At 42.4% G+C, this 22,971-nt stretch overlaps 1 long non-coding RNA gene across 1 annotated transcript; it reads right to left on the bottom strand.

Annotated features, from left to right (window-relative positions):
* Positions 1 to 1,458: 1,458 nt before the first annotated feature.
* LOC115130829 (uncharacterized) lies at positions 1,459 to 19,394 on the bottom strand. Its single transcript, XR_003863851.2, has 5 exons — positions 19,206 to 19,394; positions 15,942 to 16,015; positions 15,722 to 15,840; positions 15,421 to 15,470; positions 1,459 to 1,733 (listed from the first exon to the last, which is right to left on the bottom strand). It is a non-coding gene; the product is annotated as an uncharacterized LOC115130829 (long non-coding RNA).
* Positions 19,395 to 22,971: the final 3,577 nt, after the last annotated feature.

The following is a 22,971-nucleotide window of genomic DNA, read 5'->3' as shown; positions in this document are numbered from 1 at the left end:
GGTACGGCAACTGCACCGCCCAACTGCACCGCCCCCGTAGGGCTCTCCAGAGGGTGGTGCAGTCTGCCCAACGCATCACCTGGGGCAAACTAGCTGCCCTCCAGGACACCAACAGTGCCAGATGTCACAGGAACGCCAAAAAGGATCATCAAAAGACTCAATTACATGACTGAGAGGTGCTTCGGCACGCAGCGGGGAGAAGGGAATTATAATTTTTATATTCAGCTCAAGGGCACAACAGCCACTGGCCGCAAAAGGCCTGTTTTTTTAGGGGGATTATCTTAATCCACTGCATCTGCCGATGTCGCCCTTCCGCATCTGTGGTGAAAGGTAACAGAGTCACACTAAGGGGGATTCAAGGCATTATCAAGTGCTTGTCAAATTGTAAATGAGAAACTGATGAAGTGTACAGCCTGCGCACGAAACAAAGCAGAGCTCACGCCTTTCATGCAACTTTTTTAAATTCATCATTAGAGTCGTATCATGCAGCCTTAGAATGTATTCAAAATCAAAACATACAGCCCAACATTTGTATCACAATTAAAGTTACAGAAATATTTTTTAACTAGACAAGTCAGTTAACAACACATTTTTATTTTAAATGATGCCCTACCCCGGCCCTCCCCTAACCCGGACGACGTTGGGCCAATTGTACACCGCCCTATGGGACTTCCGATCACGGCCGGTTGTGATACAGCCCGGGATCGAAGCAGGATCTGTAGTGATGTCTCTAGCACTGAGATGCAGTGCCTTAGACCGCTGCACCACTCGGGAGTATAAATTAGGCATATAGGGATACCTGTTTCTTTGTTAGCCGCTCAACACAGAATAGCTGCATGTGCGCACTTCCTGAAATCCTTTTGAAGAAAATATCTGTACTATTTTATTCAGCTATGTTCAATTTTATTCATCATACTATAAAATATTAAATAATGCAACGGAATTCTAAGCAAATCTTGTCTGCTAAGTTAATTAGTGTAGCCCACAGCCATATGATAAGGACAAGGCAGAGTATGTTATTCTGTTCTTCAGAAATAGACTACATCTTCTTCATATCCTGTTTATTTAGACCTCCCTAAAATAAATTGTTTTTTTTGTGATGGTGTAGGCCATATTACATGGATTTATGATACTTTTAATTTGTAGATGTTCCAAAGGTCTGCATCAGTGGCTTGTAGGCTATGCATGGAAGCCAGGAGATGCTAAATGTGTTTGTTCATTAAATGGTCAATTACCGTGAGATCGGTAGATATTTGCTTGACAATCACCGGCTGACAAAATGTCATTACCGCCACAGCCCTAGGTGCGACATACGCTAGTTTCCAGAAACTAGTCACATTTCTCCTTTGCCAAGATAATCAATCCACCTGACAGGTGTGGCATATTATGAAGCAGATTCAACAGCATGATCATTACACAAGTGCACCTTGTGCTGTGGACAATAAAAGGCCACTTTGAAATGTGCAGTTTTGTCACAGCACAATGCTGAAGATGTCTCAAGTTAAGGGAGCGTGCAATTGGCATTCTGACTGCAGAAATGTCCACCAGAGTTGTTGCCAGAGAATTGAATGTTAATTTATTTACCAAAAGCTGACTCCAAAGTCATTTTAGAGAATTTAGCAGTACATCAAAACGGCCTCACAACCGCAGACCGCATGTAACCATGACAGCCCGGGACCTCCACATCCGCCTTCTTCTCCTGCGGGATCATCTGAGACCAGCCACCTGGACAGCTGATGAAATTGAGGAGTATTTATGTTAGTAATAACTCCATTTTGTACAGAAAAACACATTTTGATTGGCTGGGCCTGGCTGCCCAGTGGGTGGGCCTATGCCTTCCAAGGCCCACCCATGGCTGCACCCCTGCACAGTCATGTAAAATCTATAGATTACAGCCTAACACATTTATTTCAATTGACTGATTTCCTTATATCAACTGTAACTCAGTAAAAACTATGAAATTGTTGCATTTCTATTTTAGTTTAGTATATTAATATTTTTAGAATGCAATAAGCATTAAGATACAAAGACAATATACATTTCTATCGTACAAACTTAACATAAACAATAATTATATTTACTCTAACAGGTAGCGAAATATAACTATTTGCAAGCCACACCTCCAATAAGCCACACCTCCAATCTTCTATTAGGCTGTCATCTCTACAATATATATATATATATATATATATATATATATATATATATATTTATATATATATTTTTAATCAAAATTGATCCCCGTCATCACAAAAAGGTTCTGGTTAAAACTTTTACATAGGGGTTCCATGAAGACCCTGGTTCCTCAAGTAACATTTTTGAACTGGAAAGGTTCCCCGTGTGGCAATATTTAGAACTCCAACAGGTTTTTCCAGGCTTCTTCACTTCTAAAATCACAACCGTGACCAGTTTTCTGGGTTATTGTGTTCATTAAATCACTGAAACAGATTGTTGTTGTCATTATCCTTCACAATTAGGCCACTGTGTAGTTCTAAACTGTTCCCTGTACAATAATGTAAACTGCCCTAACCAAAACATGTTAACCGCATGCTGCCATCGGCAGTGGATCATTATGACTCGTCTCTGTGGCAGGATGTGTCCAGTATACTGGACTGCAGTAGGGTACAGTCATCTGAGCTAGCATGTAAAGATGTCAGAGATGTGACCAGGTTTAGAAGGCAGGTAACTTACATACTGTACAGACTCCACAAGACACAAAGACATGAATTATGGTAGACCTTGAAAGATTGTTTTACCGCCTGGCTAGAATAGATACTTGTACTGTGCCACAAACAGCATGTGTGTGGGCGACACGGCGGGACTCATAATGATAAGGGCGGGTCTGGTTTAGGCATTAGCATGAAACAGTGTTCCTGTGTTTGTGCAGCATGTGTCATACACTCGTATTCATGGCAACACACTAATAAAATGTTAAAACAAAAGTGTCACGCTCTTCTTCCTCGGCTTCTTCTTCTTGATAACATGTATGTCAATGGATGGAGCTACGTATGAGCCCAAACAATACATAAACAATTAGGCCCAGCGCCTTGGCAGAGACAGATACGGGACACCCTGATTGAATGGTGAAACTGATGGGAAAATGGCTGTCCCACACAGTGCCTCTTACTTGGTTACAGGGTTGGGGAAATCTCAGAGGATGAGGGAAGCCATTTCTTACAGACCTGACCAATCACACTCAAGATCCAGCTATCTAGCTACTTAGATCACACTCAAAAAGAGAAGGGTACTCTATATCCCTCAAGTGGATTTGGGAATAGGGGACATTGGTCCGAGTTTTTTTTACACCGGATAAGAGGTGTGCTTACTTTCCCTATGCCGAGCGTTATCAAAGTAAAAGTGTCTTGCCTCTTTGTCGTGAAGTGCAAAACAGTTGTCTTAACCCCATTAACCACTGTAAGTATGAAAAGTTGCAATGGGTTCCGTAGTATTTAACAAACTTTAAAAGGGCGGTAATGTAATTCATGAGAGTTTGTTATCGACCCCCCCCCCCCCAAAAAAAAAATGTTAATAATAAAATGCTGTTAATATTTCAGAGCCTGCATGTTCTCATCAAACTTCTTGATTATGATATTAATAAGAATATGAGCAACTGATTAATTCATGAAGTTTTCAATGAGAACACTTGGGGATCTGCTCTCATGTACGTTATAATAATTTTATGAGGGTGGCTTTGTGGAGTTAGTTGCCAGATACCCGCTGAAGGATTTACAGTAAGACTTGCAGTATGCATGTGTATACTTGTGTATGCGTATAGTTGGGTCTGATACTATTTTGCTTGGACTACAGTAATCCCTTGATGTGTGTAATACAAATCAAAGTTAGTACTTGTAATATAAGTTTACGACTGGAGTTATTATTATTTTTTTTAACCTTTGACTCCTTGGCGTTCTCAGAGGCATGCCAGGTTTGCAGGTTGCCAGACTGGTGCCAATTTCTAACAGACTCATTCATAGCCTAATTAGTCTTATTCGTTTGACCCTACCAAGTACATTAGATTATTAGAGGTGTGTCTACATTTCCCCCTTGCACATATTTTTCTTCTTCATATACTAGATTTATAACACTTGTAAGGACAGTTTCCTGTACTCAAGTACTTCAAATCGGGAAAATAATGCTCATCCTTTCCATTGAAATTGATATCTTACTGTACAATTTTAATTATTATCGAACAGAGAAGCAAATGATTAAATGGGAGTCTCCCTTGAGACTTAGAAAAATATACGCCTCTCCAACGCACTCCTTTCCTATGCATGTCTCAGTATTTGGTATTCAAACGAACCTATTTCAGTCACATTGCGTGCCATGTTGGTGTGGATAACTTGCACACTCAGATATTTTTTATTCAGCCACTGGTTTTCGCTCCAACACTAATCTAGCACACCTGCTTCTAATAATTATCTGGTTGATAAACTGAATCAGGTTAGTTACAACTGGGGATGGATTGAAAACCTACAGGAGGGTAGCTCTCCAGGAACAGGGTTGGAGAGCCCTGTACTGGAATATTGAGAGAACGGGTTCAGAATATTAGGGATCAAATCAAATCAAAATTGTATGTCACATGTTCTAAATACAACACCTTACAGTGAAATGCTTACCTACAGGCCCTTAAACAACAATGCAGTTAAGAAAAAATACCTAAAAAATAAATAAAAGTAACAAATAATTAAAGAGCAGCTGAGTCAGGTTTGTAGGCCTCTTTGCTTCCACACTCTTTTTTAGTTCTGCCCACACATTTTCTATAGGATTGAGGTCAGGGCTTTGTGATGGCCACTCCAATACCTTGATTTTGCTGTTCTTAAGCCATTTTGCCACAACTTTGGAAGTATGCTTGGTATGTATGCCCATTGTCCATTTGGAAGACCCATTTGCGACCAAGCTCTAACTGATGTCTTGAGATGTTGCTTCAATATATCCAGGTAATTTTCCATCCTCATGAAGCCATCTATTTTGTGAAGTGCACCAGTCCCTGGGTGTCACCAGTCCCTGGGTGTCCCTGAGTGTCAATCACAAAGCTCTGACCTCAATCCTATAGAAAATGTGTGGGCAGAACTGAAAAAGTGTGTGCAAGCAAGGAGGCCTACAAACCTGACTTAGTTACACCAGCTCTGTCAGGAGGAATGGGCCAAAATTCACCCAAAATATTGTAGGAAGCTGGTGGATGAATACCCGCAACATTTGCCCCAAGTTAAACAATTTAAAGGCAATGCTACCAAACACTAATTGAGTGTATGTAATCTTCTGACCCACTGGGAATGTGATGAAAGTAAATAATCTTTCTACTATTATTCTGATATTTCACATTCTTTAAATAAAGTGGTGATCCTAACTGACCTAAAACAGGGCATTTTTACTGGCTAAGGTGTATATAAACTTTCGACTTCAACTGTATTTAAGAATGCTTTTCATTGACTATAGCTCAGCATTCAACACCATAGTACACTCCATATTCATCATTAAGATCGGCGCCCTGGTTCCGAACTCCTGGATTTCCTGTCGGGCCTCCCCCAGGTGTTGAAGGTAGGAAACAACAACACTTCGCTGATCCTCAACTCAGTCCTCCTCCTGTACTCCCTGTTCACCCATGACTGCGTGGCCAAGCACACCTCTAACTCAATCAAGTTTACAGATGACACAACAGTAGTGGGCCTGATTACCAACAATGACAACCCAGCCTACAGGGAGGAGGTGAGGGACCTGGCGGAGTGGTGCCAGGAAAATAACCTCTCGCTCAACGTCAACAAAATTATGGAGCGGTCGTGGACTTCAGGAGACAGCAGAGGGAGCACGCCCCCATCCACATCGACGGGACCGCAGTGGAGAAGGTGAAAAGCTTCAATTTCCTCGGCGTACACATCACTGACAATCTGAAATGGTCCACCCAAACAGACAGTGTACTGAAGAAGGCTCAACTGCGCCTCTTCAACCTGAGGGTATTGGCCCCTAAAACCCTCTCAAACCTTTAGATGCACACTCGACAGCATCACCACCTGGTACGGCAACTGCAACCTGATACGGCAACTGCCCAATGCATCACCGGGGGCACACAGGCTGCCTTCCAGGATACCTACAGTACCCGATGTCACAGGAAGGCCAATGACATCATCCACCTGAGCCACGGCCTGTTCACCCCGCTACCATCCAGAAGGCGAGTTCCGTACAGGTGCATCAAAGCTAGGACCAAGAGACTGAAAAACAGCTTCTATCTCAAAGGCCATCAGACTGTTAAATAGCCATCACTAGCCGACTACGACCCAGTTACTCAACCCTGCACCTTAGAGGCTGCTGCCCTGTAGACATGGAATCACTTGTCACTTTAACAAATGTTTACATACTGCTTTAGTCATTCATATGTATCTACTGTATTCTATTCTACTGTATTTTAGTCAATGCCACTCTGTCGTTGCTCACCCAAATATTTATATATTTCTTAATTCCATTCTGTGGAATCCATTCTGTGTTTTGTTGTGAATCGTTAGATACTACTGCACTGTTGGAGCTAGGAACACAAACATTTCGCTACACCCGCAATAACATCTGCTAAATGTGTATGTGACCAAAAAAACATGGGTTTCTACTTTGAAGAATCTCAAATATAATTTTTTTTTGATTACTACATGATTCCATATGTGTTATTGCATAGTTTGAATGTTATTTTACAATGTAGAAAATAGTTTAAAAAAAGAAAAAGAAAAACCCTGGAATGCGTAGGTGTGTCCAAACTTTTGACTGGTACTATATTTTCACCTTAACTAGACAAAAACCTTCAGAGAACCATGACTGTTTAAATTTAGTTAATGTAAAGTATGCCTTTCAAAATTAAAATATTCTAAACATGACACCTGGGTTTTCACGTGCTCAAAGTTGTCTCATATGTAGTGCCATGGTATCACGTTTAAATGTAGCATCCCCAGGTTGTTACATTTACTTCACAAGATTGTGTTCTCACATGTGCTCACCTGTTGTCACGTGTAGTTTTATATTATCACGTTGCTTCACATCATTGCATTAACTTCACATCAAATCACACGAGTTCATGTGAATTTAATGCTTTTTTTCTACGAAAATTGGATCGAGCCTCAGCAACAACAGAGGAAGCAAATGTAGGTAAGCTAAACTCTGTAATTAAATGGAATGATAATGTAGGCCACGTGGCAAACTCATCCCAAGGAGGGCCGAGTGTCTGTGGGCTTTCGCTCCTCCCTTTAACTTAACTGATTAATTAAGGTCACTCCTTAGTAAAGCACTCCCCTCACCTGGGTATCGACATCTTAATTGAAAGGAAAAAACAAAAACTTGTAAAAACTAGGCCCTCAGTGGAGTGAGTTTGACATCCCTGATAGCTATAAATTGGCAGTTGAATGTGGGTGCTTATTAGGCCTACTGATGTTCGATACTGGTCGTGGCTAATATTTAACATGACAGAAATAGGAAGCAGGAAAGGTCGGGGTAGCCAATAGTTAAGACGTTCAAGAGTGCCGCTCCCTGCAAGTTAAAAGTCCCCACAATTTAAATGATGCTAAATGGCACAGCATTTCATAAACTTCACTATGGGAACGTTGATGTGCTTCAGATTGCTGCCAGATGACTGGTTTCACATTTGTGTCCAGTGTTAAAATAGGTCTAAAACAAGTGTCATTTATACTTAAAATAACCTTATCCAAACAGATTGCGCATTTACCAAGCTCTTATCAAGTTGTAAATTACAGTGCATGGAGAATGGTGTTATTTCTTTCTACTTGGAACAGATAGGTTTGCTGGTCTTATTCAATGTTCCTCACACTTAAGGTAGTGGAATTATTAGGCAATTAAGTCAAGGTCAGAATACGGGTATCTGTTGACAGACCTCTGCCACACCTTCATTTATTCCATCGCCAACCCATGCGAATAGTGGGTGAATACCATGCTATTCTCATGCTTAAGATCAAGGTCAGAGAGAAAAGAGCATAAAAAAGGAACTGCGCGCACTTTAGTGGGGTCAGAATTCCCCCTTAGTGATTGGATAAACATTGCCCCATATGCTCACTTTTAATTTGTCTCTCTTTCAGCCCTTTTTATGTGTGTGTGTGTTCTGTAAAATGGATTACGACTCCATCGCTTCCTGCTATAACAGCCCTGCAGTCTAGCTATGAATTTATACAGTTCCTTTGAGGAGCGTTTGGTCTTTGTCCTGAAAATGTGTTAACAGCTACAGAGGAATATCAATTAGATCCATGATCCACGTCAATAAAAATAAATAAAAATAAAAAGGAGGCGACATTGTTCACTGTGCTTCTCCCGTTATCATTATTTCTCCTTCAACACAAGCCTTTGTGCGGCTTTGCTCTTCAGATGTGGCAACTTATTTTTATGACCTGTTTTGTTAAGCATACCGATGCCGTTCTTTCACCCTCTTCCCTGTGCCTACTCCACCAAGGCACCATGTGAACACTTACAGTTCTCATGCAAATTGCTCCTGCCATCTCTCACCATTGTTCACCGGCTGCATAACTCTACTTGGTTGCCATGGGAACTAATGATTATTTCTATCACTTTGTTGAACTTGGCAGCCATTTATTAGCACAGAGTCTTAAAGAGCTGGTGTCCCTCATGCTTTAGGAAGAAGAAAAAAATATATATTCATAGCTGTCCTTAATTCTTTGCCATGATGTGTGTGTCGCTCAGCTATATTTAACATCAATTGTTGATTGGTCTGTCTAGTCGACAAAATTATTCCGTCTGCCTATTTGAAATATTTATTGAATGTGTGTGTTGTGCTGAGAAAGCCCAATCTGTGATCCACTAGCTCCACACACAGTCTTCCATTGCGAACTTACATCAGTTGAGACCTCATTGATCAGCAGTGCCATCTAACAGTAGCCCGGGCAGGATCGATCTGACATTGAATGACCCTCCTGTCTCTTATTGCAGGAATTGATCAGACACACAAGAGGCCTTTGTCTTGTTAACACATTTTCAGACTGCTATTTGTTTATTTCGCAATACCTGGAGGGGTATCCAAGCAGGTTTGAGGAGCTAGCGACGTGACTTTGGTCATACGAATGTGTCTCAGCTTTAAGCCAGGTACATTTCTATGTACAAATCCTGCAGGCTAACTTTCAGCTAACTCCACTGACCCTGAATGAAAAGACAGCCACAAGTTGGGGACCAATGGAATCAAATTCCCACCCTCTTGCAAAGATTGTGTAATCATTCACAAAATATGAGGGAGACAACGGACTAAATAATATCACATTTTTCACATTTGACTCACTTTTGAAATATCAGCCGATTATCCATTGCAATATATTAAAGAATAAAGGGCAGAATTAGCTTTAAAAAAAAAACAAAGACAACCTAAATAAAATTCAAGTACTGCATAACAAATGTAACACTCTTATCCAAAAAAGGTGCTTGTGGTCATGCGTTGATAAGCACACCAAAGTCAACATGAATTATAAGCAATAAAGACGACACTTCTAAAAGCCCATTTCACACCAGCTGAATTTGCAGGATTTTTTTTTTTTTTTTTCATTTTGATGTCAGCACAAATGAAAATGTGGCACTGACATACCCATGGATTGATGTTCTAGCATTGTCTCCATGAAGAGTTTGATGTTCGACTAGCCATGTGCGACAGGAGCGCGCAGTTACAAGCCTGCTAGAGTTAGCCGCAGGTGGACTAGCAATAGCCACCTTTTGCAGTCTGGATGACAAAGGAGCTGGAACGTGAAGCTAACTGAAGCTAGTTAGCTATAGAAAACCCTGAGTAGATCTTGCTTGCTTCGTCAGATACCCCTCTGATACGAGGCATGGGGTGGTGTAGCAGTCTAAGCCCCTGCCTCTGGAGCGCATGTACGATGTATCGCTGCCAGCATGTGTCTGAATCCGACCCACTTATCTTTCAGCACTTTCTCAGTACATACCTTTCACCTCTCTCCCTATCCAATAAACATACACAAATCATTACCTGATCTAACACCCCTTGATAATATTAAATCAATAACAATGCCAAACTGATGTCCTTTTTGAAAATCAGGCTCATGCTGCCTAGAAGGTGGCTGTGAGGGACTCTATATAACACTGGGTGAGCTACATAAAGTCTTGTTTTCTCTCAGATTAAAACATTACTCCAGTGTTGATAGGAAGGCCCTATTCTGAGCTTTCTTCAAACAGCCAGCGGAGCAGGGAGGCCTGGTGTCTGGGACCTTGGTTTGCTCAGCCTCGCCGGGTGGACATCCACAGTGACTAAGGCCCAATAAATCTTGAGGCAGGCTCTCAGGCCCTTCAAACAACAACAAATGGCAGGGGCCTAAATCTCCTAATATAGAGCTGAGCTTTGATACAGGACCACGGCGGTTTATTTAGTTAACTGTTGCGGAGGGGGCTGTGCTGACGTAGGCTTCCTTAGTCAAACACGGACAGTGTTTTTGTGGCTGGGCTGTATGTGACTGGCAGATATAGAGCCCATCCATCCTGTCTGTCAAAATGGCAGACTCAGAAAAGGTCTAGAAGTGAGACTTAACAAGGCCAAAGCGCCAGACGACTAGCAGTCTCATATTTCAACAGGGTTCTGTTCATTTTTTGTCTTAATCAATTAGAGTCATAGTGAAAATGTTTTCTAGCTAGCACCATAACTTAATGAACTCATGTGGTTTGACTACCAAACAAGCCTTTTTGTGTTCTTGTCAAAGTAATGAAGCCATCTTCAACACCCATCATGTCTACTACGGAGTATGTGGTTGTTGAGGCAGGACGTCTTTCGCTACCTGAGTAAAACCTCATACACAACTTTGACTTGGCGCCCCATTGCTCTACATAAAATATGACCATTTCAGCTTTGATCGGGGTAAAAATCATATTTGCACAATGTATTCAAAGGCACGACAATATAAAACACATCAAGATGAATTAAAAAAGTTGGGGTCCCTTGACTTTTAGTTGTTTAATTAATATGTGCCTATATCATTTCCTATGGGTAGTATATTCCTCCCCAAGTAGGGAGCACATAAGCAACTTTAATAATACAACCTATAGAATTGTTATCTACGTTTTCGTCTTCTCTGAGTACCTGGCCACTCCTGCAACCCATGCTGAGAGGAAATATGGGACTTCGCTCCAGAAGAGACCAGCTCGCTACGCCATTGTTCCTCCTCTAGCCCATCTTAATTAGGTCCCTTTGATTCCATTTGAACAGAGAGTGACCCAATTTGGCGTGTTACTTCTAATGCACCCTCTAGAGGCTCTCAGCATTGATCCAGGCCTCTGACTTGCTCCGAGTCCTCTCAGAAGCCGCGCTGCTTGATTCACGGCACAGTGTTGGTAATCTTAAAAGACAATGAACCAAGCAAGCATACAAACTCAAAGGGAATGGGATGTTCTATTTCAATACAGGTCGCCAAGGCCTTTGAGCACCTGGCGACTAGACTTGGCAAGCCAATGATATGCTAATTGTAACAAACAGCCAACTGACATCTGTGGAACAGTTTAACAGGAGCGCTCCTGGGGGTTTCTGATTATATAGGCCTAAAGGATTGATATTCTGGTTATATATGTATATTTATTTATTTATTTAGTCCCCCTCTTCGGCTACTATAGTCAAAAGAGGTCTTAGGTGTGCCTCAGTTCCAGGGCATGAATTCCATGAATAATTTTTAGCCTATGAGTTAGCTGGGCTGACAGGGTTGTGTTTGTTTTTCATCAGTGTGTGTTGAGCTTGGCTGTGGACTACGGGGGCCAGGCGAGGGCGGGGCCTGATCGGCTGGGGGGTGCAGACCTTGGGGGTGATTGTGGGATTGTAGGGAGCTAGGCTCCTGGGGTGACATGAGTGTGTGGTTGTGGCGGCTGCCCTGTGAAGCATCATACTGGAAAGACATCACCACACACACACACTCGGGTTAGCCTCTCTGCCAGCAGTCAGACACTGACGTACACACAGAGGTGGGCGGCTAAGCCAACATTCTCCATCGCTTGGGGAGGTAGAAATTGGGCTGTGGCCGCTGTAGCCTCGCCGGGGGAAAGGTGCCAAGTGCTTGTCCATTATAACAGGATCTGCACTCTCTCAAGTCATTTTCCCCCCATGGCGCTCCCGCTTGAGTGCTGTGAAGATAAAGCATGGGGAGACTGTGTTTTTGACATTTACTGAAATGGCCTTGAAGCATTTCGGTCAGGAGGAGCACAGGCATTGGCTCATGAATAGCTTACCACAGACAGGAAGTGAGAGCAGCAAGAGGGAGGGAGGAGAAGAGAAAAAAGAACAGCAAGAGGAAAAGAAAGAGCGAAACTGAAAATGGCTTATACCCATACATTAATGAACTATTTAATGGCAATTCATCTTCAACTCCTTGCATAACCCCTTGATTAAAATGTAACTTAATAATGACAACAAACACTTGAGAGGAAGACTTCCCATCATCTCCATCACCCCTTTATTGGACATTAGAAAATAGACATTTTCAAATGTCATTAACCAGGCCAAATCCACACTGATGAGAACATGAGCCAATATTTTTAATTAGCTCCGGAAAATCACTAGCATTTAGTTCTAATAGGATCTTGTTCCACATGAAAGACTTGTGTTTACGCCCATATGTGACTCCCCTTTCACCTTGACTCCCCCTCCCTCCAGCTCTCCCTCCATCCCTCCCTCATTCTTTCCATCCCTCCATCTATCCTGCATAACCTACCCATCTTCCGGATAATGAGTCTTAATAGGTCAGAACAAGCTTTATTACCCAGGTCAAGTCTCTTTAGGAATCGCCTTGCTAATGCCACAAATGTTTAAAGGGATAAGTACTGTAGCGGTTTAAGTGATACATATGCAATAGGAGAGATGTTTACGCTTTTTTTCAAAGCACACAATGCATATATGAATCACTGAGGAATCCTGAAACGAGTCCCTGATGCGGTCATTTTTTCAGTTTTATAAATGAGAATGTTGTGACGTACTCGTGTGTATAGTGTATGTGGACACCCCTTCAAATTAGTGGATTACGCTATTTCAGCCACACCCGTTGCTGACAGATTAATATAATGTAGCACACAGCCAAGCAATCTCCATTGACAAACATTGGCATTAGAATGGCTTGTACTGAAGAGCTCCATGACTTTCAATGTGGCTCTGTCATAGGATGCCACATTTCCAGGTCAGTTGGTCAAATTTCTGCCCTGCTAGAGCTGCCCCGGTCAACTGTAGGTGCTGTTTTTGTGGAAACGTCTAGGAGCAACAATGGCTAGGGCACAAAGTGGTAGGCCACACAAGCTCACAGAATGGGACCGTCGAGGGCTGAAGTGCATAAAAATTGTCTGTCCTCAGTTGCAACACTCATTATGGAGTTCCAAACTGCCTCTGGAAGCAACATCAGCACAAGAACTGTTCGTCGGGAGCTTCATGAAATGGGTTTCGATTGCCGAGCAGCCGCACACAAGCCTAAGATCAGTGTGTGCACTGCCAAGCGTCAACTGGAGTGGTGTAAAGCTCACCGCCATCAGACTTTAGAGCAGTGGAAACGCATTTTCTGGAGTGAAAAATCACACTTCACCATCTGGCAGTCCGATGGACAAATCTGGGTTTGGCAGATGCCAGGAGAACACTACCTACCCGAATGCTTAATGCCAATTTAAGTTTGGTGGAGGCGGATTAATGGTCTGGAGCTGTTTTTCATGGTTCGTGCTAGGCCTCTTAGTTCAGTGGAAAGAAATCTTAATACTACAGCATACAGTGACATTCTAGACGATTCTGTGCTTCCAACTTTATGGCAGCAGTTTTTTTGAAGGCCCTTTTGTGTTTCAGCATGACAATGCCCCCGTGCACAGCGCGAGGTCCATACAGAAATCGTTTGTCCAGATCGGTGAGGGAGAACTTGACTGGCCCGCACAGACCTCAACTTCATCGAACACCTTTGGGATGAATTGGAACGCCAACTGCGAGACAGGCCTAATCACCCAACATCAGTGCCCAACCTCCCTAATGCTCGTGGCTGAATGGAAGTAGCAATGTGCAGCAATGTTCAAACATCCTCGCAGCAATGTTCCAACACCTAGTGGAAAGGCTTCCCAGAAGAGTTGAGGCTGTTATAGCAGCAAAGAGGGCGGGATACACTCCATATTAATGCTCATGATTTTGGAACAAGATGTTCGACGAGCAGATGCCCACATACTTTTGCTCATGTAGTGTATTTAGTATGACGATATTAAGAGACATAATGCAGACCGAGAGAGACAGAGGCTGAGCGAGTGAGCGCGAGAGAGAGAGAGAGAGAGAGAGCGCAGCTGAGAGAGAGAGAGAGAGAGAGAGAGAGAGAGACAGTGGCTGAGAGCAAGTAGGAAGAAGATAAAAAAAATAAGAGATAAAGAGATGGCAGATTGAAACAAGCATTCATACCACACGCCAACCCGTGATTCCTCATGTTCCTTTGATTCTAGCTGGCTTGTGTTAGCTTGCTACCTGGAAACTGTTCTGTCAGAGGAAGAGGCATGCTACCAGAGACAGAAACCGTGGCAACAGGAACAGCAGCAACAGCAGTAGCTCATAACACAGGCCTAGTTTGAGATAGAGAAGCCACAGATAATGAAGGGAGTCAGATCCCCTAGTGGTCCCAGGCCTGAATCTGGCCAGGTTGCAGGATCAGAGCTGGCTATAGTGGCTATATGGGGAGGTGTTGGGGGGGGGTGTTGGCTGTACTCAGACCTAGCTGTCCTATCAGGCATCATCCATTGTCCATCCACCAGGATCCATCTGGAAAGCCAACAACAAGAGTTTTGTTCTGAGCCTCTTAGCACAGCACAGCTTGTTAGCCAGGCTTGCCTCAATCTTGGTGTTTGGCTTTCTTATTCACCAATGTGTGCTCAACCTTGTGCATTCACACACACACGTAGCCCAAGATTTACACAATCATAATTTGCAGCCAATACTGGTCTGCAAAAAGACAGGCAGTCCCATAGGCTTCCTATCCAGCTTGTTAGGTACACCGCAGACTGTACTCTGTCCTGGCCCAAATCACACTCTGTGTCGCGCAAAACAAACAGCAGGGTCAGGAGATGGTGGTTGGACTGGTGAAGACTTCCAGGTCCAGCTATGCCAATATTAGTTGATTGTCTGAGCCAGATGGCCCAGTACATTGTTGGAGGATTAGATGGTTTGTCTGTTACCAGTGTTGTAAAAGGACAACCTTCCAGAGTTGGATTATAGTATGACCATCACTCCAATTAGACCTGAAACAGATCACTCCCTTTCATCTTTGAAACAAGGGAGTGGACATTCAGCAAATGTTTTCATGGAAACTGCAAAATAGGTCAAGAACATGTGCTGTGTTCACAACAAATAACCTTGTTTTCAGCAGAATGGACTGTTATATGCACAAACATTAAAATTCCCATTACAGGACCAATGAGCACAGAGTACATGACGAATGGTAAACTTACCGATTGCTGTCGTGATTGAAGAGAGGTTGTTCGCTACGTCATGCAGCATCCTTCAAAAATAGGAGAAACTCAAATAAACAACAAACATCCCAAACAATCTTGTGCCTGCAAACAACCTTCAAAGCAGCCATGAAGAGGACCTATTGTTTGATGAGGCCATATAATGCAATGCATTTTAAGTGAAGATGTTGAAGTACCCCTGGATGGTGACTCATGTCCCTGAGCCTAGAATACCTCACTACCATGGGCCAGAAACAAGATGAGAGGGAGAGAGAGAGATGTCTGGGCTTGCGTCTCCAACCTTTATGATTCAGTTGTGTTTGTGCCATGTTCTTTCCATCAATTCCTTTGATAAGGCATCAGGTTTGTGGTCCACTGGGACTGCCAATAGATGGAGTTGATTGGTGCTCCACTCGGGGCCTGAGAGAGAGAGGACGAGAGAAGACAAGACGAGAAAGAATGTAAAGCCCCAGCAGAACCAGTACCCCTCCACACCATTGACCTGCATGATGAGCACAGACCTGCAAAGTGCTTTTATTTTCCACCACTCCATCTCTCCCCATGTAGCGCTCTCCTCCCCCATATCTGATGTTCTCTGTTCATTCAGGGGAGATCAAAAAAGATGAAAGGAATGGAGGCAATCATGAACTTCATTCTTGGATGTTTCTGTGGAAAGATAGTTGTCCACTATGTTTTCTACGTCTCATGTTGATTTGAATTTGTTAGTCGTCAGTCCACTCAGATATGTGCGTGATTTCAAAACTACATTATTATTCTTTTAATGTTAAAAGAAGAATCCAGAAAACCATATACACCGTAATCAATATTTGCCGGTCACTGCTATACGTGCATTGCATACATGCGTCCTTTTTAATTCTGCTGCCGGCACTTCTTCATCCTTCTCTTTCATAAAAAAAACAACAACTATACAAAAGAGCTGGAGTAGAGGTACAACAGGCACATTCAGAGTCGGTTGGTTATTGTCCACAAAGGGTGTTGTGAGTCACCAGAACTCACCGTGTGGTAACCATAACAGCTTGTTTTGGACTCCTACTTTATAGGAACCTTCACATGGACAGCTAGCTAGCCAGGGGGAAATTGATATATTACGCAATCATCGGTTTCTGATGGCAGTCGTAGTGGTATGTCTTAGAGAGAGGCATTCTACCATCCGCACAGTGCAGCCAGTGTGGTTTTTCTTCTTGGAGTTAAAGTGCAGAGCTCCTGACTTTATTCGCAGGACTTTTGCCAATCACAATGTTTTGGTGATTATTTTCCAAGGATTAGGGGTATTTTTCCGGTAGATTGTAATAGCCTCTGTATATTCTAACCTCCTTTTAATCAGCGGGGAGAAGGAACAATCACTTCCATCACTGGGATATAGCCGCTCTCCCAGCCAAAGTGTGTTGCTTATTTATCCAGCGTCTCAGACTCCCCCAGTTTATTTTATCAGACTGAGTGAAATTCCAGTATTGGCTCCAATTCGGGAGGTACTAGGGGCTCGTCTTGCCCCCTTCTCTAAGCAAATGTGGACAGGGGAAAGGTGTATAGGGTTATGGGGGGGGGGGGGGGTACATGTACAGTTTTAACAGTGGAAATGTTTCAGACACTGAGAAATAGGATCTCTTAAAGAGTCGGTGACAGACACGTGCTGAAACGGGCCGGTAGTGAGAGACGCGGTGGTGGGGAACACCAATAGGGCTGACTAACGAGAGGATGTGGGAACCCTTAATTAAGCAGCATTACTAAGCCATGGGCTCGTGTGTTTACCTGCACGTATGTCATCAAACTCATACACCAGAGAAAATCAATGGCGGACCAACTCAAAGTATAACCATACACATACGCACACAGGCACGCACATAAAAACCAGCAGACGCGCTCACACACAGAATGATATTTGATCATGTATTATTCTACCTATATCAAAGGCTGGTTGTGTCAATTGATTTGCAGTATCGACTGGGGGGAGGGTAAATCAAGGGTTTGGGTCTACGGATCGGCACTGAAAAGGCCCCTAAGAGACTGGCACTGGTGGACCGATTGGTGCCGGATCTCTCACGTCTCACACACAGATGGAGGCTCCTCAGAGGTGGAATGGGAGAACCATCTTTTTTTTAAATAGTAAAACATTCAAAAAGTTATTATTTTTAGATGAAAGTATATGAAAATGCATTCACGTCACAAAATAATTGATTAAAACACACTGTTTTGCTTTGACGGTCTACAGTAGCTACAACAGCATTCTGTAGGGTAGAACCATGGTGTAGCCAGAACACAGCCAGGAGACTCATTGTTCTCACCCCCTTCCATAGACTTAAACAGTGATTATGACAACTTCCGGAGGATGTTCTCAAACCTATCAGAGCCCTTGCAGCATGAACTGACATGTTGTCCACCCAATCAAAGGATCAGAGAATGAATCTAGTACTGAAAACATAAGCTACAGCTAGCTAGCGCTGCAGTGCATAAAATGTGGCAAGTTGTTTACTCAATAGTTGAACAGTTTTTTAATTAATTTCCTTTTCAAATGAAGGGGAAGCAAGAGAGAGCTAGATATATATACACACACATACACAGTATTAGTCAAAAGTTAAGACACCTACTCATTCCAGGGTTTCTTTATTTTTACTATTATTGTGAAATAATAGGGAAGACATCAAATCTATGAAATATGCAATCATATGCAATCATGCGGTAACCAAGAAAAGTGTTAAATCAAAATATATTTTATGAATGGGGTTCTTCAAAGTAGCCACCCTTTGCTCATTCTCTCAACCAGCTTCATGAAGTAGTCACCTGGAATGCATTTCAAATCAAATTGTATTTGTCACATGCACTGAATACAAAAGGTGTAGAACTGTGGAATGCTTACCTACAAGCCCTTAACAATGAAGTAAATATTTATAAAAAGGCTCATTCAATTAACCTGTGTGCCTTGTTAAATTATACTTTTTGGGAATTTATTTCCCTCTAAACAGGTTTGAGCCAATCAGTTGTGTTGTGACAAGGAGGGGTGGTATAACTCAGAAATTACAACTAATGCGTTTGCTCATTGCCTTATTTCATTAAAATTGGCAATACATTTTTTTTTTTTTATCTTATAACTAACAATGGGTGATAAACCATTCAGTGCTCACCACACATTTTCATTTTCTTCTCTTTGTCTTCTCAGTGAGATGGATTCACGGTTTGGAAGCAGCTCATTGGGCCACTGATGTTCATATCAAGTCTCCAATTAATTTCTCCATCACGCTAATGTGCAGTATCGACTGGTACCGCTTTGATCTGTATTAGTTAAGGTTTCACTACGTTTGATCCCTCTCACCAAGACCTCACGGCTGGACCTCTACTGCCGGGCGGGTTACTTCTCAGCTCTTTGTTGCTGTCTCTGGTGTGTGTGTGTGTGTGGGGGGGCTGGTGTGTCTGGCTGTCTGTGGCCTTGCTGCCCTCAGGGACTGGTTACAAAGAGACTGAGCTCCTCATCTAGCTTTGTCTACCACTTTCACAGGCCATCAAAGTCAACCACAACACCCCATTAGTGGCCATTTGGGAGAAAACACATTTAAATAAATGAATGAATGAATCCAATGTGGACAAACAGACATCATAATAACAACCATAACATTGTCTAAGCTATTAGTTAATACACCAGCTTAATAATGGTTGGTGTTACGAACCTAGGGCTGTTAGGCCTAGTCTAGGGCTGTTAGGCCTAGTTACATGGTATGCAACCTGAATGAGCATGTATGTGAGATATCAGCCAAGGGAGACAGCAACCTTACCTTGGTCCAAGGTCAGCTCTCTCTTGACCTCTTGGTCAGCCAGTTAAAGCAGATGATTATTTGTTCCGATGGTGACGAAACATACACATGTACAAAATTAGAGAAATACAAAAGGCACGCTCCTAAATAAAGACTCAAAAACAAATGAAAGGCCTCATTACCAGGAAATAAAAGCAGCAGGCTCCCCAAGCTGGCACTCTGACGTTCACCCTAATTGGCAGCACCTGATGTGCTTATCAAGCCTTGGCTCAGAAGCCAGGCCTGGTTGCTGCCACCTGGGGATGGAGTGTGGAAATGTATCCTGGATCGTGTGTTTGTCTTTGTCCTAACACTAACCTTGCCCCCGTGTCATAACAGTTGTTATCGGATCCCAAATAAAATGCGTCTAATGTGTATTTATTGATAAGGAATTAATTTGCTTGTTAACGCAGGACATAGCTGCTTTGCCTTTCAACAAATTGTTTTTCCATTTCTCATTACGTGGTAATCCAAATAGCCTTTTTTTTTACCATATTCTAAAAAACACTGGTGATTTTTCCCTATCAAAGCACAACCAGAATTCTATTGCGATACATAGGGATCCACATGCCGTATTAGAGATATTTATTTGTGTTAAATGTATTATGTCTTCTTTTATTTTATTGAACCTTTATTTCATCAGGGAGTCCAATTGTGTACTGTATGTGTTTCTCTGTGCTAAACTCTAATGTTCATGTTATATATCCTTTGTATCAGACACTGGGAAGCATCTGCTCGCCAACAGACCACTGCATTTGGTGGACTTGCATTGTACTGTCAAGTAGGTCTATTCTGATGAGAGGTTTGTTGCCCACACACAGTTATATCACATACAACAACAACATGCGCTTTGTAAGGCGGACTAAATAGCCCAGAGTGAATACAGTACAGAGTGAATACAGACACATTGTAAATGTATTGAATGAAGCAGATCATGGAAGATTATTTGTACTTTACATATCAATCCAAAGGCACAATAAGTGTCATCTTAACCCAGGATATCCAATGCCTGAAAATGGTCTGTAAGTATGAGAGCCGGAAACAACAGCATCAGAGTTACAGGCTAGAGCTAATATGACAGCAAGCAGACAGAAGAGGAAAGAGGATTGCTAAAGAAAGAAATATTTAGATTTCTGTAACATTTCTAAAGAGCAAAAGTTCATCTAAATTGACTCATGCTTTAAAAAGAGATAGAAATGTCAAACCCAGTGAAAAAAACAAACGAGAGTAAATACCACTTAAGTCTCAGAGAAAGAAAGCAGCAGGTTTCCACCGCCATAGAAACAACTGTGAAAAATGCAATTCCACCGGCCTTTCTCCACTGAAGTGTCGGGGATTAGGGCACCAGAGGCACACAGGGCAACCCGCTGGTCCTACACTGCTCTCTCACAGGACCTGATATACAGGACCCATTTATATGCCGCCATTCCAAACGCCTGACTTATGGCCACACTGCCATTTTGGTGACATCTGCTAGGCATCCAGGAATCCGCTTAACCAACAACCTTTTTCTCCCTTCTTCTCATCCTGCTTTCTTTTCTTCTCTTCTCTTTCATTTCATTAAATCTGGATGGGATGACACGTCTCACCTTTTTCATCCTTCCCTGTGTGAAATTCTCTTTAGATATATTGAGGTTTTGGGGGGAAAAAACGGTTAAGAACCCAAACAGTGGCGACACCTACGGCGAGCGGAACAAGGGCGACCTTGTGTTTACATTTACGCGGAGCCACTACCCCACTGGGTTATTGATGTGGTGTTACAGGCCTGGAGCTAGCCAGGCACAGAGAGCAAGAGAAAGGAGGCAAAGCGGTTCTCATCGTGCTTCGCCAAACCACTGGTCCACGGGACTCCAGGCTGCCCCCTTTTGTTCAGGTTGAGTAATAGTGTTTTGGATCTGTACACCTAATAAGAGTGTATCAGAGGGAACCAGTGACTCCCGACTCGACTGGAGAGAGAGGAGATTAGCTCTGTAGACATAGTGTAAAATGGATGCTTCCAAAGCTCGCTGAACGTGAAAGTGTGGGACAATTGTCTCGAAGAAAGGAGACAGGGGGTTGTGTGTGTGTGCGTGTGTGCGTGCGTGCGTGCGTGTGCGTGCGTGCGTGCGTGTGTGTGTGTGTGCGTGTGTGTGTGTGTGTGTGTGTGTGTGTGTGTGTGTGTGTGGATGTCTATGACCCAATGACTGAACCAACACTACATTCATCATCCCAGTGTTTTCCTTGTGCTTTAACAGCTTCTGTCCCTCTACTGACCCCACTGGTCAGACACAATATAGCATCACACAGATCTAGGAATCACTGCATTGATAGCCATATCTCTTCAACCATGTAATTATTGCTATGTACATACAGATGGATTAGCTATTTACACACAGATGGTGCCCTGCTAGCCTCATATCCTACAGATGGCATAGGGCTGCTACAGAGAGACCATTTTAGATACTTGTTTTTGTGATATGATCCATATTTATTTGAGTTTCCTAGAAAAAGTAACACAGATAAAAAAAAGGTTGTAGAAACAGATCGTAGATATGTTTACAGTTTTATTTCCAGATCACAGAGCTCGTCTTGAATTGCGTATTCAGTTTATGTGCAGTACAAGTGCACAGTCAAACATACAGTATATCTAATTATTCATGTTTTAAAGTGATTCAAAATATGGAAACATCACCCCATTTAAGTGTTCTGTGAACCATATAAATGGATGCACAAGCAAGGCTTCTCCATATTAACTATTGATGTCTGGACTGTTGTGATGCTTCTATCTCTGCATGGCTCTGGTACTGTGGGGAATCAAAGAACTGGAATAAAAAGTTACAGAGGACAAAATGAAATACATGGACATTTATTTGTTAGAAAATGCATTTGCCTGTTGTGGAGAGCATGTTTCTCTGAAATAGACGTGGATGCATTTCATCCTAGTGCTTCAGCATGGTACTAAAATGCTCTTAAAAGCTGTTAACACTATACAGACCATGGAGTAAATAACGTGTGGAAATAAAAGCTTCCTAAAAATACAATAGTACAAATAAATAAAATAGGGTTTCCATTTGGCTGTTGTATTATTGATATGGGACAAAATAGTCCAGATGAAATAGTGGCTTGAAGGACACATTGGGTCAAAACAATTCAAATATCCCAGGCACACAAGCACTTATAAGGCGTCTTTTCACTTCTCCCCTCATTTCCCTGTCTAAGAGTTATAAATAAGTAAATGTCTCTCTCTTGCAATGATAGAAATGTTGCTTCTGCGTTCCCCATATGGGCCAAGGGCATAGAAGTTTAGCTTTGTAGTGGATTCAAGCAACAAATTGCTTTTTTTTTTTTTTTTTTTACCACATTGTACTTAGTCAAAGGTATACTCACAAAATAATAAATACTGTCATTTACCTCTTTGTGATGGTAAAACTCCTATTCTACTCAGGCCGTTTGGATCAGGAAGGTGAGTAAACTACTCAAGGGCCCCCTGTCTGAATCTTTCATTTGTAAATGGACCTACGCTGTAGCAGCGCCACAGCTACAGACAGTTCTACGTGTCATTACGTAGCCAGGATTTACGTGTCATTATAGGATAACAGCAATGGTAACTCATTAAATCTCTAAATCCACCAAAACATGGTTTGCCTTAGACACTTCAGAGCAGTCAGAACAACAACACGTGTCAGGTGGAGCCAACAGACTCACAGGTATATGGGCTCATGCTCAGTATTTGTAGCAACAAATACCCGAGTATGAGTATGTGCTCAAT

This window comes from Oncorhynchus nerka, linkage group LG1, assembly GCF_034236695.1.
Source record: "Oncorhynchus nerka isolate Pitt River linkage group LG1, Oner_Uvic_2.0, whole genome shotgun sequence".
NCBI lineage: Eukaryota > Metazoa > Chordata > Actinopteri > Salmoniformes > Salmonidae > Oncorhynchus > Oncorhynchus nerka.
Note: the sequence above shows the minus strand (reverse complement) of the source record. Positions and strands in the feature narration are given on the sequence as shown.